Source organism: Pseudophryne corroboree, chromosome 6, assembly GCF_028390025.1.
Source record: "Pseudophryne corroboree isolate aPseCor3 chromosome 6, aPseCor3.hap2, whole genome shotgun sequence".
Lineage (NCBI taxonomy): Eukaryota > Metazoa > Chordata > Amphibia > Anura > Myobatrachidae > Pseudophryne > Pseudophryne corroboree.
The window spans coordinates 806,875,149-806,888,949 of NC_086449.1; the positions used below are offsets into that span (position 1 = coordinate 806,875,149).

Below are 13,801 nucleotides of genomic sequence, written 5' to 3' on the forward strand. Positions count from 1 at the left end.
CACCCACGGTGGCTCTGGACCCCCACCTGCGGCACCCATGCATCCCCCCCCCCCCCGCGACACCACCACACCAGTCCTTCCCCCACCTGCGGCACCCCTGCAACCGCCCCTCCCAAACACGCGGCACCCCTGGACCTCATCCGCGTCTCCCCCGCACCCGCCACCCCCCCCAACCACAGCACCTACTACATCATTCATCAGGCCCTGCGTGCGCTGTTCACGCAGTTGCAAGGGGCTTCGACCCATTAACCATCGCACGCCCTTTGCCCGTGCAATATTTGACCAGTCACACAATTTTGATTGGCGGTAATACTCCAGATAATAAAAATATTGCATGCCACAAGGACGTGCAAGGGTTAAGAGGGCATAGCCCCTTACGACGGTGTGAAGAGCGCCCGTAGGGCGCGATGAATCACCTAGTTATAAATAAAAGTCAGAATTACATATGCAGCTCTATACTGTATCCAACACAACAGCTTTAATTTTATTCTACTGCTATCAATGACATCCTCAATAATATGTAACATTTGTAAGTAAGGCCGTGCGAATCATTTATCACTTTATTTTTTTATTTTGACCCTCCTGATATACTATGTGCTGCTGGGGGCCCTTGCTTGTTGTACTACACAGTATACAACTCTCAGCTTCCTGCTGCCTCCATTCCCCTCCTCACATCATGTCACTGCCCCTGTCACATGAAGCCCTGTCCTCACTGACACATCTCTCATCTCCTGATATACTCTGTGCTGCTGGGGACCCTGCTCCTCCCACTATATAACTCTCAGTCTGTGGCTTCCTGCTGCCTCCATTCCCCTCCTCACATCATGTCACTGCCCCTGTCACATGCAGCCCTGTCTTTACTGACACATCACTCATCTCCTGATATACTCTGTGCTGCTGGGGACCCTGCTCCTCCCACTATATAACTCTCAGTCTGTGGCTTCCTGCTGCCTCCATTCCCCTCCTCACATCATGTCACTGCCCCTGTCACATGCAGCCCTGTCCTCACTGACACATCACTCATCTCCTGATATACTCTGTGCTGCTGGGGGATCCTGCTCCTCCCACTATATAACGCTCAGTCTGTGGCTTCCTGCTGCCTCTAGCTCCCTCGCCACATCATGTCACTGCCCCTGTCACATGAACTGGTAGGCTGCATTGTCAGGAATATACAGTAAATTCAAGACCATAAATGGTTGTACCCAGACAGGTTCTCTTTAAAGTGTACCTACCACCTAAAGACTAAACCTGAATAAAATAATAGTAATATAATTTTTTTGTATTTATCATGGTGAAAATAAAATCCTAATGTTTATTCGAGTCATGCCTCTAGCGCCGAGGGGGTGGCATGGCTTCTGTCCGACAGCACCTGTTTACTGCGTGTCTTAGGCGACGTCCCACTGCATGGAAAAGTGAATGGCACATCCTTTCGGATGGGCATCAATTGAATGTACAACCCACTTAACCATTAAAATAGTAATTGTTTGTAATTAATAAAAAATAGTATTCATAACTATATATGTTTCCATTTATTTTTAGCAGCAGGTGCTCCTTAAGCTTCGCTGTTGGAGCGGACTCTGAGAGATGGAGGCTGCTAAGCCATCAGACATATCTTGCAGCTACCTTGTCAGCATCAAGCAAGAACAATATATATCGAGCTCTTGTAGGGAAAAATCCTGGGATTCAAAGGCAGATTTAATAGCTGTTCCAAAATGCAGTTTGAGCCTTGAAATTCCCAAATTGAGAGAAGAAAACGCTGGTCGGTGGGATAAAGGTATCCAAGAAGACATCACTGAAGGTCTCTGAGAACGGATGGAGTGACAAGATGAAGCAAAGGTGCCATTTCTGACTGGTATTATTTCTGCATTTTCTGAATTCAAATTGTTTCATGTTTGTCTACAAATCCTCCAAGTGCCTTTAATCTGTAGCTGCTGCTGTCACCGACACACAATTTCCTGTCTTTACGTGTTTAGGGAGAGACGAGATAGTTTAGTAGCAAGTAAAGTCCTTGTAACGAGAGCCTTTCCTGCAATCAGTGACTCAAGAAGATGCTAATTGATGTCGAAAGTGGATTTAAGACAGGTGTGAATAATAATTTACTGTAGCTGCCGACAATTGCAAACCCTCTGTTTTTTAAACTGAGCTTTTTAAAAAAAAACTGTTGGCAAACATTTGTATTTACTGACACATTGGGGGTCATTCCGAGTTGATCGTAGCTGTGCTAAATTTAGCAGAGCTGCGATCATGAACAGACATGCGGGGGGACGACCAGCACAGGGCTAGTCCGCCCCGCTTGTCAGTGCCCCCCCTCCTCCCGCAGAAGTGCAAAGGCATCGCACAGCGGCGATGCCTTCGCACTTCAAGAGTAGCTCCCAACCTGTGCAGCTTTAGCTACGTCACGCAGCCGCTGCGGGCCGCACCCCGCACGGTCCGGACACGCGTTGGCCGGACCGAGCCCACGAAACGGTGGCCGAACACCGCCCTTTCACCCCCTACCGCCCATCGATAGCCTCTGCCTGTCAATCAGGCAGAGGCGATCGTTGCACAGCGACGGGTGGCCATGCCCCGGCGCACTGCGGCGTAGGTGCATGCGCGGTTCTGACCCGATCGCTACGCTGCGAAAAACTGCAGCGTGCAATCGGGTCATAATGACCACCATTATTAGGCTATATATAGCTATGTATTCAGGAATATACAGTACTAGCCTTTAAGCTTAATGGAGTCCTAGGGGAATATTTCTTAAAGTTACATTTCAGCAAACCTGAGCATCCTCAGGAGGTAAGAAGGAGGTATCTCCCATATGTGCCACTGCCTCTTTATGTCCGGCAAAAACATATGTTTCCGTGGGACCTGTTGGATTTACCAAAGTACGGAATGCAAAGATTTCAGAAGCTTGGCACCGGCAGCTGATATATTTTCACGGAGAGGGATCTTCCCAATCCCTCTTTCCATCAGTCCTCACTGATGCATTCACAGACTGACGTCTGCGCATGCATAGTTTGCGAAACAGGTCCTGACCTCGAAGCGGAGTGATAGCAGTAGAAATGACTTTGCTTCTAGGCATTGGACGGGACAGAGTCTTTTTCAGAGCCCCAACAATAATTGCAGTAATTTTCATTAATGCATAAAAGAAAAAGAGGATATACTGTAACAAGTGTGCACAAGCAGCCCACATGACAGTAGGTGTAAAAGCGTCACCACACACTCTAGATAAAATGTTCATCACTTTTTTGCAAAGGTTGTAATTATTACATCCCAATCATAACACAGTCTGTGATAAATATAAGACCCCTAGTGATTGTGTCACAAACCGAAACTATTTTAAAATGACAAATAAAGCAAAGACCGTGATATGGTGTAAGAAAAAATTCCCATTCAATGTTTTGAATTGGCTCCTCCCATTTCCATATATGGACTCATGCGGAGTTGAACGCAAATTGTCCTTATGCGCCCCCGCATTGCGTGCTTAGAATGTTAAAGACCTACCTGATGATGAGGTTACCTGGACGCCGTGGGTAGGCCCATATTTTTGGCCAAAATTATGCAAATAACCTCAATTTTACTCGATGTTAAATTGCAGAGTTTATTACAATTATTAGTAATATTGGGAGAGTGAAACTAGATTCTTTTTGTGTGTGTGGTACTATAAGTCTCAGCATGGTAGCACATCTCATTATGTTTATTTAAGTTGTGCAGTCCAGGCCCCTCACCCCTACATATCCAAATCTCTGCAGCCCATTGTACCGCCAACATGCCTTCTCTAAACTTTGCTTACATGAAAACATTATAGCCTACAGTAGTTACACCTCGTTCCACCCCCATTACACATACATGCGTATGCTCAGTTAAGGAATATGCACAGTGCAATAACATAGAAAATCCACTCTGCAAACCGGCTGAGAGTCAGCTAGGGATGTCCATTTGTGTGCCTACTATCGATGGTTTACATCGATGGAGAAATAGCATGTTTCCTTCTATGGTTGCATACTATGCAATAGATGACCATCAATGATTACACAACCCGATGGTCATCCCGGTATTTTCACTGACTGGCCCAATGGGCAATCAGAAGCTGGGGGCAGGGATTCGCAGGAGTCAGAGGGTGGAGATATTGCACCGTGTCTCTGCACTCTGTAGGGGGATTGGGGAAGAACATCAGGTGGTTCTATACCATCGATGGTGAGAAACCATCTGGTTCTCTCCCATCGATGGCAAAACTATTCAACATTGACCATAAACCATCAATGATTTTGAATCATTGATGGTCGATGGTCATCCCTAGAGTCAGCAGCTTGGACTACACTGTACACAGCAGGACTACACTGTAGCCCAACTAATCCTGGGCACGTACAAGCCTGACTATTACCCTACTTATTCATTATCAAAATGAATAATCCCACTATAACCGGCACTGCAGCAAAATGCAAATGAATATTATAAATGAGCAATAACTAAGCAAGCAACGCAAAAGAAACATAAAGAGTTTGCTATCCGAACCCCCATCAATTCTTGCCTGGTGGTTTACCAAGTTAGATCTAACACCTCTCTCGGTGGTTCAAAGCCCCTGGAGACAGCGCAGCAACTTTGTTTGAATGGAACCGTTTTTGTTTTTCAAAGAGAACGAGATCCAGACTGATAGCGGCCATGGAGTTCAGAATGTTTTGCCTGAGAGCCATTACAGTATTAATTTGTTGAGTGTCTTGAGTCGGATCCAGCTTGGCACACGCTACTGACTTCATAAATCTGCAGATACGGTACACTGCTGATAGGACGTTCTGCAGAGAAATGCATTATCGTCGTGCACTGTCTGCACAGGATGCGACGCGTGAATATCCCTCCCAAACTTCTCTACTTGTTGACTGCACTCTACCATTTGCACATGGGGTTCTTCCTGCAGTGCGTTGTTTTGGCCTTTTAGAGAACAAACACTGTAGAATATTTCCCGTGTATAAACTAACTCTCCCCAACGATTTTCTCTCATGTTGTATTTATAGTGTACTGCCTTTTATATACACACAGCAATAAAATGTATTACGTCTCCCTCTTACCCTTACGAGCGAGGACTGTAGAAAAGGCTGTTCCTTCTTAAGCAACGCTCCTTGATACAATCACTAATCCAGCTGGACAGATATTAAGAATGATTACCATTTTTTTACTTGACCGTTGAGTCATACTGAAAACCTGGTATGATTTGTTACATGGCTTCATCCACCGCAACAACAAAAGGATGGACATTAACATGTAGATCATAAAAGCATGCTGCCTGAAAAACAAGCCTGCCTTTATGTTAATGGCTACACGGCTCTGCAGTAATTATATTTGGGATTCACATATCCACATCATAACTGTATGATTCCTCACTGTTGATTTTGACACGGTGGTAGCAAACTGTGCTGTAGAAGCACGATACATTACACAGCAGCTCATTCACTACACAAGAACTTTCTGCAAAATTGTGTTTTGATTCTAATTGTATTGCTTTATTCTAAACCAGACAGTGTTCTTGTTTCATCGTCTGCTTCGTCGCTGGAACCCATGGACGATATCCAAGGGTTAACTAAATATATCATCAATATAACTCACCCAACTACGACCATGTTACCTGTATACCAAGAACTCCTGGTGATAGTATAAGCAGTTTTAACTATTCCATAAGGTATGGAAAACAATACTGATACCAGAGCAGAAATATCAATTGGATATATGGCCAAGGGCAGGCAACATAAGACCCTTTATGGACCACGGGAAGTGAGGTATTTGCTAGTCTATTAAAATCTATGCCCAGATTTATCAAGCCTTGGAGAGTGATAGATAGCATGGTGATAAAGTACCAACCAACCAGCTCCTAACTGTCAGGTTACAGGCTGTATTTGAAAAATGACAGGAGATGTTTGGTTGGTACTTTATCTCCGTTCACTTTATCACTCTCTAAGGCTTGATAAATCTGAATTAAAACACCTTCTTCTTTGCTTTTTGCTCATGTCAGTGGCCCATGGTGTAACTGGCTGGATAAGTTTCACAAAGCTGCAATAATTCATCCAATATTTACATTTTAGTTATATATTGGCGCAAAGTAGTGTTTGGAGTCACAGGAAAGAAAATACATTTGATATATTTTTATCAGCAGTTTTTTTTTTATATGACTATAGAAAAAAATGTCCAACAAAGAGATGACAAACGCAGACATGAGACATAACGTTACCATATCGGAGTGCAACACATATTTCAAACAATTAGAAAAGGAAGTGGTAAAATAACGAAAACCGTTTTCATTGAGCTCTGCACTAAGTGGGGACCAGTGGTAAGCACAGATACTGCCAAGATACAGTATACATGTGACTCTATGCAGAAGCCTAAGGATAGCATTCCCAAATATTGCAGCACAATACAAGGTCAAATACTGTAATAGACAAATTATTGGATTCAGTTCTCTTTACAAACATCTTTACAATAATGCAAACCAACTGAGACTGGTTCTGTACAGCAAAGATCCTGTACATCTGCAAGTGCAGAAAGTTTACTGGCTACAATGAATACCATACAGAACTTTATCTGTAATTATATAGGGACCAGGAGATCAGGCATTCAGGTAAATAGGCATTATGCTAATAAGGTTTAATGTGTCATTTGTCATAGATAGATAGATAGATAGATAGATAGATAGATAGATAGATAGATAGATAGATAGATCAATGTAAAGACATGTATATGAGATAGATAGATAGATAGATAGATAGATAGATAGATAGATAGATAGATAGATAGATAGATAGATAGATAGATAGATAGATAGATAGATAGATAGATAGATAGATCAATGTAAAGACAGGTATATGAGATAGATAGATAGATAGATAGATAGATAGATAGATAGATAGATAGATAGATAGATAGATAGATAGATAGATAGATAGATAGATCGATGTAAAGACGTATATATAGATAGATAGATCGATGTAAAGACATGTATATGAGATAAATAGATAGATAGATAGATAGATAGATAGATAGATAGATAGATCAATGTACAGACATGTATATGAGATAGATAGATAGATAGATAGATAGATAGATAGATAGATAGATAGATAGATCGATGTAAAGACATGTATATATAGATAGATAGATCGATGTAAAGACATGTATATGAGATAAATAGATAGATAGATAGATAGATAGATCAATGTACAGACATGTATATGAGATAGATAGATAGATAGATAGATAGATAGATAGATAGATAGATAGATAGATAGATAGATAGATAGATAGATCAATGTACAGACATGTATATGAGATAGATAGATAGATAGATAGATAGATAGATAGATAGATAGATAGATAGATAGATAGATAGATAGATAGAGCGATCAATCAATGGACAGACATGTATATGTAATAGACGATAGATAGATAGATAGATAGATAGATAGATAGATAGATAGATAGATAGATAGATAGATAGATAGATATGTGATAGGTAGATAGATTTGTGACAGATAGATAAATGCACAGACATATATATGAGATAAATAAATAAATAGATAAATAGATGATTGATAGATAGATAGATAGATAGATAGATAGATAGATAGATAGATAGATGACAGAGACTATCTATGACAGAGACTAGAGATAGATATATAGATTGACATATCTATATATCTATATATAGATATGAGCTAGATAGATAGATAGATAGATATTTAATAACTGTATATTTTGCAATTTACAGCATTTTGTTTGGGCAACTGAGAATAGTATTACAGTTGAGGATAAAGGGGGTGACTACCAGAAGCCCAGACTGAAACAATCCCCCCCACTCCCTTCCCCAGACCCTGCCACAGCTGTACACATTCTTACGCCCCCAGGTTTATCAGCATCCATAAAAAAAAATGACCCATGAGTTTTTGCACATGCCAATTATCTTAGAGTCACTGAGCGATGCTGACATTATCTGTACGTGTACACAGGACAGCAACTAGTGACCTGAGCCAATGTCTCTGCCATTACCGTGCGCATGGCTCAGTCTGGCCGGGAGGGACATTATGCAAACGGCAAAAAAAAAAAAAAAAAAAAAAAGATCAAAGGCTGCCAAGATTAATCCCTTAATGCTTTCAATTTGCTCACGTTTAAGGTGTCTTCCCTGGCTGAAAACAAAATAATCCCTCAAGTATAAAGAGATCATCAGCTAATGCTCCTGATCAGTAATGTTAAAGAGATCCGCTCCCCACGTATAAATCATTCATGGACTTGGATGTGGTTTGAAGCTTTTTTTCATCCCTTTAATTAGGAGATCAACACCCCAAGGTAATTGTCCATACATTAATGTGTGTGTGAGATCCCCTGGCCATAGCTCGGAGTTGCTTGACTCCCCTCCGCTCTCCCCCTAACTTCTCTCTAATGGGGAGGCTGAGAGGGGCTTGGATGAAATAGAGGTTCTTTGGGTAATGGGTTTAACCTACTTGTCCTTATAAAGTCACCATCAGCAAAAATGTTTTTGCAAGATTAGGGAGAGCGTCGAGGAGGGGTGGGATGGAGAAAAAGGACAAAGAGGGGCAGATGAAGAGAGCAAGAGAATAGGGAAGGGTGGCTGACACAGGAAATAAAAAATAGTAAGTGGGGGTACGAACGGGAAACAATGGGGGGGGGGGGGGTGCAAAAATATTTAGAATCCACAGAGACAGGAACATGCAGGAAAATATCGGGTAGGATGGAAGCGAAGGTCAGAGGTGCATCTTGCAAAACAATGAATTGCTAGATATGATAAGGGAACAAAAAGAGAATTAACCCCATCAGCACCGTATGAAAGGCTATTTGTTGGTGCCCTGTGGCCGTGGATTCAGAACAGAAATCCAGCCACATCCTGAGCCCCAGAATCAGCAGCACATGTCTAGGCACCTGGGACCCACCAAGCCCAGCGACCACAGAGCTGACACTTCACACCAGTTGAGTGGGGGTAGGCGAAAGTGTTAAACAGCTGCAATGCAAAAGGTGGTTTGTCATTTGGACTGGACTGCCATGAAATAATAGAGGAGTGTTTGCCTTGGGTGGATGACAAATGACTACAGAATTCCCTGGATTTCTGCACTGCTGCTCGGAGAGAGAGAGAGAGAGAGAGAGAGAGAGCATCTGGCGGTTCTATATCAGTCTGCTACAGCAGCACCTTCTCCCCCCAGCAGCACAGGGTGCCACTGACTGCAACTAGTCCCAATTATCTCTGCAGGCTGCGAGGACAGGGGATTTAATGCCTGGCTATGCGGTGCAGGGTAAACAAGAATTGGAGACGCATGCCTACCTGGGAAAGAGTTTGCAGCAAGTTGGGCTCCCCAGTGAGATGCTGTTGATGCAGCGGGCACCCAGTCATAGCACAGAGCAGAGGTGTCTGTCTCCCTCTCCCATCTTGTCTTCCCAGGAGCAGGAGTAATGCAGAAACACTGGCAAAGGGAGGACTGCGAGAGGCGTCAGAGAGGTGGCATTATCCTGGCTGATGGATTCTTCTCCCTGTCACATCCCTGCTGGCAATACTCAGACACGCCTCTGCCAGGGCACTGCCAACTTAATGTGCTCTCAGGCAATGCAATGTGTGTGGAGGGACAGGGCTTGGTGCTGTCTGTGTCAGGCTTCACTGATGGCTATCTGGGAGAAATGAGGAGGTGGTTAGGAGTAATTCATCCATCTGATGTGCAAGGTAAGGAGGGGGCAGCTGCCACCTCTGCAGGTACAGGCTCAGGGCTGCTGGGCAGGGGCTGGGTGTTTAGCATCCCCAGCTCCTGGCTGCCTTGGTGGCAATGATGTATGTCCGATGAGCTGCAATGGGCAGGCTGTCTGGGAACAGAGCATTTACAATTCTCTTACACTATGACAGGATTACTTGCTGTTGAATGTGCTGTTCCTCCAATGAGATCAGCACTGCTCCCTGATTTGGTGGCTCTGGCTGAATAGCAAATGACTCTCTCTCTCTCTCTCTCTCTCTCTCTCTCCCTATCTCTCTCTCCCTATCTCTCTCTCTCGCTCTCTCCCTATCTCTCTCTCTCTCTCTCTCTCTCTCTCTCTCGCTATCTCTCTCTCTCTCTCTCTCTCTCATCTCTCTTTCTGTGTCATTCTCATCATTATGCTCCTCTGCTTTTTGTTTTATCCATCCCTCTTACTCCCACTTCTGCCTATTCTTACACTATTCCTCTTTCTCTTCTCTTTCTCCTGTTTCTCTCTTTTTTTTTCTTTCTCTATCTCTACTTCTCCCTCTCCCCTATTGCCTTCTAAAATTTATTTGAATCTCCTTTTTCTCTCTTTTATTTACCACCACTCTCACTCTCATTCACTCTTTCTCTATTCCTCTCCTACCTCCCATTCCCTCTCCCTCTCTCTCTCTCTCTCTCTCTCGTTACCCCTCTCTCTCACTTATTTCCTTCTAATATCTATTTCCATTTCTTTTTTGTCATTTTAGTCCCCCCCTCACTCTCATTCACTATTCTCTTATTCCTCTCCTACCCCCCCCCCCCACCCCCGTCTGTCTCTCTCTCTCTCTCTCACCACTAACATGAACTCTCACTTTCCCGTGTGAAAGTCTCTCTGTCTCTCTCTTACTTTTTCTGCATCTTTCTACTATATATCTGTTTCCTATCGCCCCACTGGACGGGATGCTGGGTGTCACTATACTGTCAGCGGTATCCCGACTGGCGGAATCCCGACAGCGAATCCCCTCATGGGTTTGATTTGCTCGCCACACATCAGACCCATTGGTTCGCTTCACTCACCACAGGTTCTATTCCCACTCGGTCGGTGGGCGTGGACCCACCAACCGAGTTGAAATACTGAGCATTTGTCAGGATGCCATGTGTCGGTATTTCAGCGGCTGTTGGGATTCTGGCGTCGGTCTCCTGGACGCCGGGATCTCAACAGTCGGTATATTGACTGCATCCCCCCACCACCTTCTCTCTCTCCCTCTCCTACTGTATGTATCTCCCTCTTGTCCCCCCACCTTCTCTCTCTCCCTCTCCTGCTGTATGTATCTCTCTCCTCTCCTGTCCCCCACCTTCTCTCTCTCCCTCTCCTACTGTATGTATCTCTCTCCTGTCCCCCCACCTTCTCTCTCTCCCTCTCCTGTATGTATCTCTCTCCTGTCCCCCCACCTTCTCTCTCTCCCTCTCCTACTGCCTGTACCTCTCGCCTGTCCCCCCCTCCTTCTCTCCCTCTCCTACTGCCTGTATCTCTCTCCTGTCCCCCCACCTTCTCTCTCTCCCTCTCCTGTATGTATCTCTCTCCTGTCCCCCCACCTTCTCTCTCTCCCTCTCCTGTATGTATCTCTCTCCTGTCCCCCGACCTTCTCTCTCCCTATCCTATTGTATGAATCTCTTTCCTGTCCCCCCACCTTCTCTCTCTCCCCCTCTCCTACTAGATGTGTCTCCCTCCTGTCCCACACATTCTATCTCTCTCTCCCTCTTGTCCCCCCACCTTATCTCTCTCCCTCTCCTACTGTATGTATCTCTCTCCTCTCCCCCCACCTTCTCTCTCTCCCTCTCCTACTGCCTGTATCTCTCTCCTCTCCCCCCACCTTCTCTCTCTCCCTCTCCTACTGCCTGTATCTCTCTCCTGCCCCCCCACCTTCTCTCTCTCCCTCTCCTGCTGCCTGTATCTCTCTTTTCTCCTCCCTCCATCTCTCTCTCCATCTCCTGCTGTATGTATCTCTCTCCTGTCCCCACACCTTTTCTCTCTCCCTCTCCTACTGTAAGTATCTCTCTCCTGTCCCCCCACCTTCTCTCTCTCCCTCTCTTACTGTATGTATCTCTATTCGGTACCCCCACCTTCTCTCTCTCCCTCTCCTCCTGTATGTATCTCTCTCCTCTTCACCCCACCATCTCTCTCTCCATCTCCTACTGTATGTATCTCCCTCCTGTCCCCCCACCTTCTCTCTCTGCCTCTCCTGCTGTATGTATCTCTCTTCTCTCCTCCCTCCATCTCTCTCTCCATCTCCTGCTGTATGTTTCTCTCTCCTGTCCCCCCACCTTCTCTCTCTCCCTCTCCTGCTGTATGTATCTCTCTTCTCTCCCCCCACCTTCTCTTTCTCCATCTCCTACTGTTTGTATCTCCCTCCTGTCCCCCCAGCTTCTCTCTCTCCCTCTCCTACTGTATGAATCTCTCTCCTGTCCCCCCACCTTCTCTCTCTCCCTCTCCTGCAGTATGTATCTCTCTCCTGTCCCCCCACCTTCTCTCTCTTCTTCTCCTACAGTATGTCTCTCCTGTCCCCCACCTACTCTCTCTCTCTCCTACTGTATGTATCTCTCTCCTGTCCCCCACCTTCTCTCTCTCTCCCACTTCCACTGCCAGTATCTCTCTCCTGTCTCCCCACCTTTTTCTCTCTCTCACTCTCCTATTATATGTATCTCTCTCCAGTCCCCCCACCTTCTCTCTCTCACTCTCCTACTGCCTGTGTCTCTCTCCTATCCCCCCACCTTCTCTCTCTCCCCCTCTCCTACTAGATGTATCTCCCTCCTGTCCCCCATATTCTCTCTCTCTCTCTCTCTCTCTCTCCTCTCCCCCCACCTTCTCTTTCTCCCTCTCCTACTGTATGTATCTCCCTCCTGTCCCCTCACCTTCTCTCTCTCCCTCTCCTACTGTATGTATCTCTCTCCTGTCCCCCCACCTTCTCTCTCTCTCCCTCTCCTGCTGTATGTATCTCTCTCCTGTCCGCCCACCTTCTCTCTCTTCTTCTCCTACAGTATGTCTCTCCTGTCCCCCCACCTTCTCTCTCTCTCCCACTGTATGTATTTCTCTCCTGTCCCCCACCTTCTCTCTCTCTCCCACTTCCACTGCCAGTATCTCTCTCCTGTCTCCCCACCTTTTTTCTCTCTCTCACTCTCCTATTGTATGTATCTCTCTCCAGTCCCCCCACCTTCTCTCTCTCACTCTCCTACTGTATGTATCTCTCTCCTGTCCCCCCACCTTCTCTCTCTCCTGTCCCCCTACCTTCTCTCTCTCTCTCCTGTCCCCCCACCTTCACTCTCTCTATATATCCCTCTCCTGTCCCCCACCTTCTCTCTCTCCCTTTCCTGCTGTATGTATCTCCCTCCTGTTCCCCCTCCTTCTCTCTCTCCCTCTCCTACTGCCTGTATCTCTCTCCTGTCCCCCCCCCACCTTCTCTCTCTCCATCTCTGGCTGTATGTATCTCTCTACTGTCCCCCCACCTTCTCTCTCTCCATCTCTGGCTGTATGTATCTCTCTCCTGTCCCCCCACCTTCTCTCTCTCCCTCTCCTACTGCCTGTGTCTCTCTCCTATCCCCCCACCTTCTCTCTCTCACTCTCCTACTGTATGTATCTCCCTCCTGTCCCCCACCTTCTCTCTCTCCCTCTCCTACTGCCTGTACCTCTCTCCTGTCCCCCCACCTTCTCTCCCTCTCCTACTGATTGTATCTCTCTCCTGTTCCCCCACCTTCTCTCTCTCCCTCTCCTGCTGTATGTATCTCCCTCCTGTTCCCCCACCTTCTCTCTCTCCCTCTCCTACTATATCTCTCCTGTCCCCCCGCCTTCTCTCTCTCCCTCTCCTACTGCCTGTATCTCTCTCCTGTTCCCCCACATTCTCTCTCTCCATCTCTGGCTGTATGTATCTCTCTCCTATCCCCCCACCTTCTCTCTCTCACTCTCCTACTGTATGTATCTCCCTCCTGTCCCCCACCTTCACTCTCTCCCTCTCCTCCTATATGTATCTCTCTCCTGTCCCCCACCTTCTCTCTCTCCCTCTCTTACTGTATGTATCTATCTCCTGTACCCCCACCTTCTCTCTCTCCCTCCCCACCTGTATGTA

General features: G+C 45.8%; 1 protein-coding gene across 3 annotated transcripts in view; it reads right to left on the minus strand.

Annotated features, from left to right (window-relative positions):
- Positions 1–13,801, minus strand: part of CHRM2 (cholinergic receptor muscarinic 2) — a 367,212-nt gene that overhangs the window by 254,738 nt on the left and 98,673 nt on the right. For 2 of the 3 annotated variants that reach the window (XM_063929001.1, XM_063929002.1), the window contains exon 1: positions 9,299–9,899. The exons of the other annotated variant lie outside the window; for it this stretch is intronic. The gene's annotated coding sequence lies outside the window, so the exon portion shown is untranslated. Of the gene's footprint in view, positions 1–9,298; positions 9,900–13,801 lie in introns of those variants that run through there. 3 annotated transcript variants of the gene reach the window in all.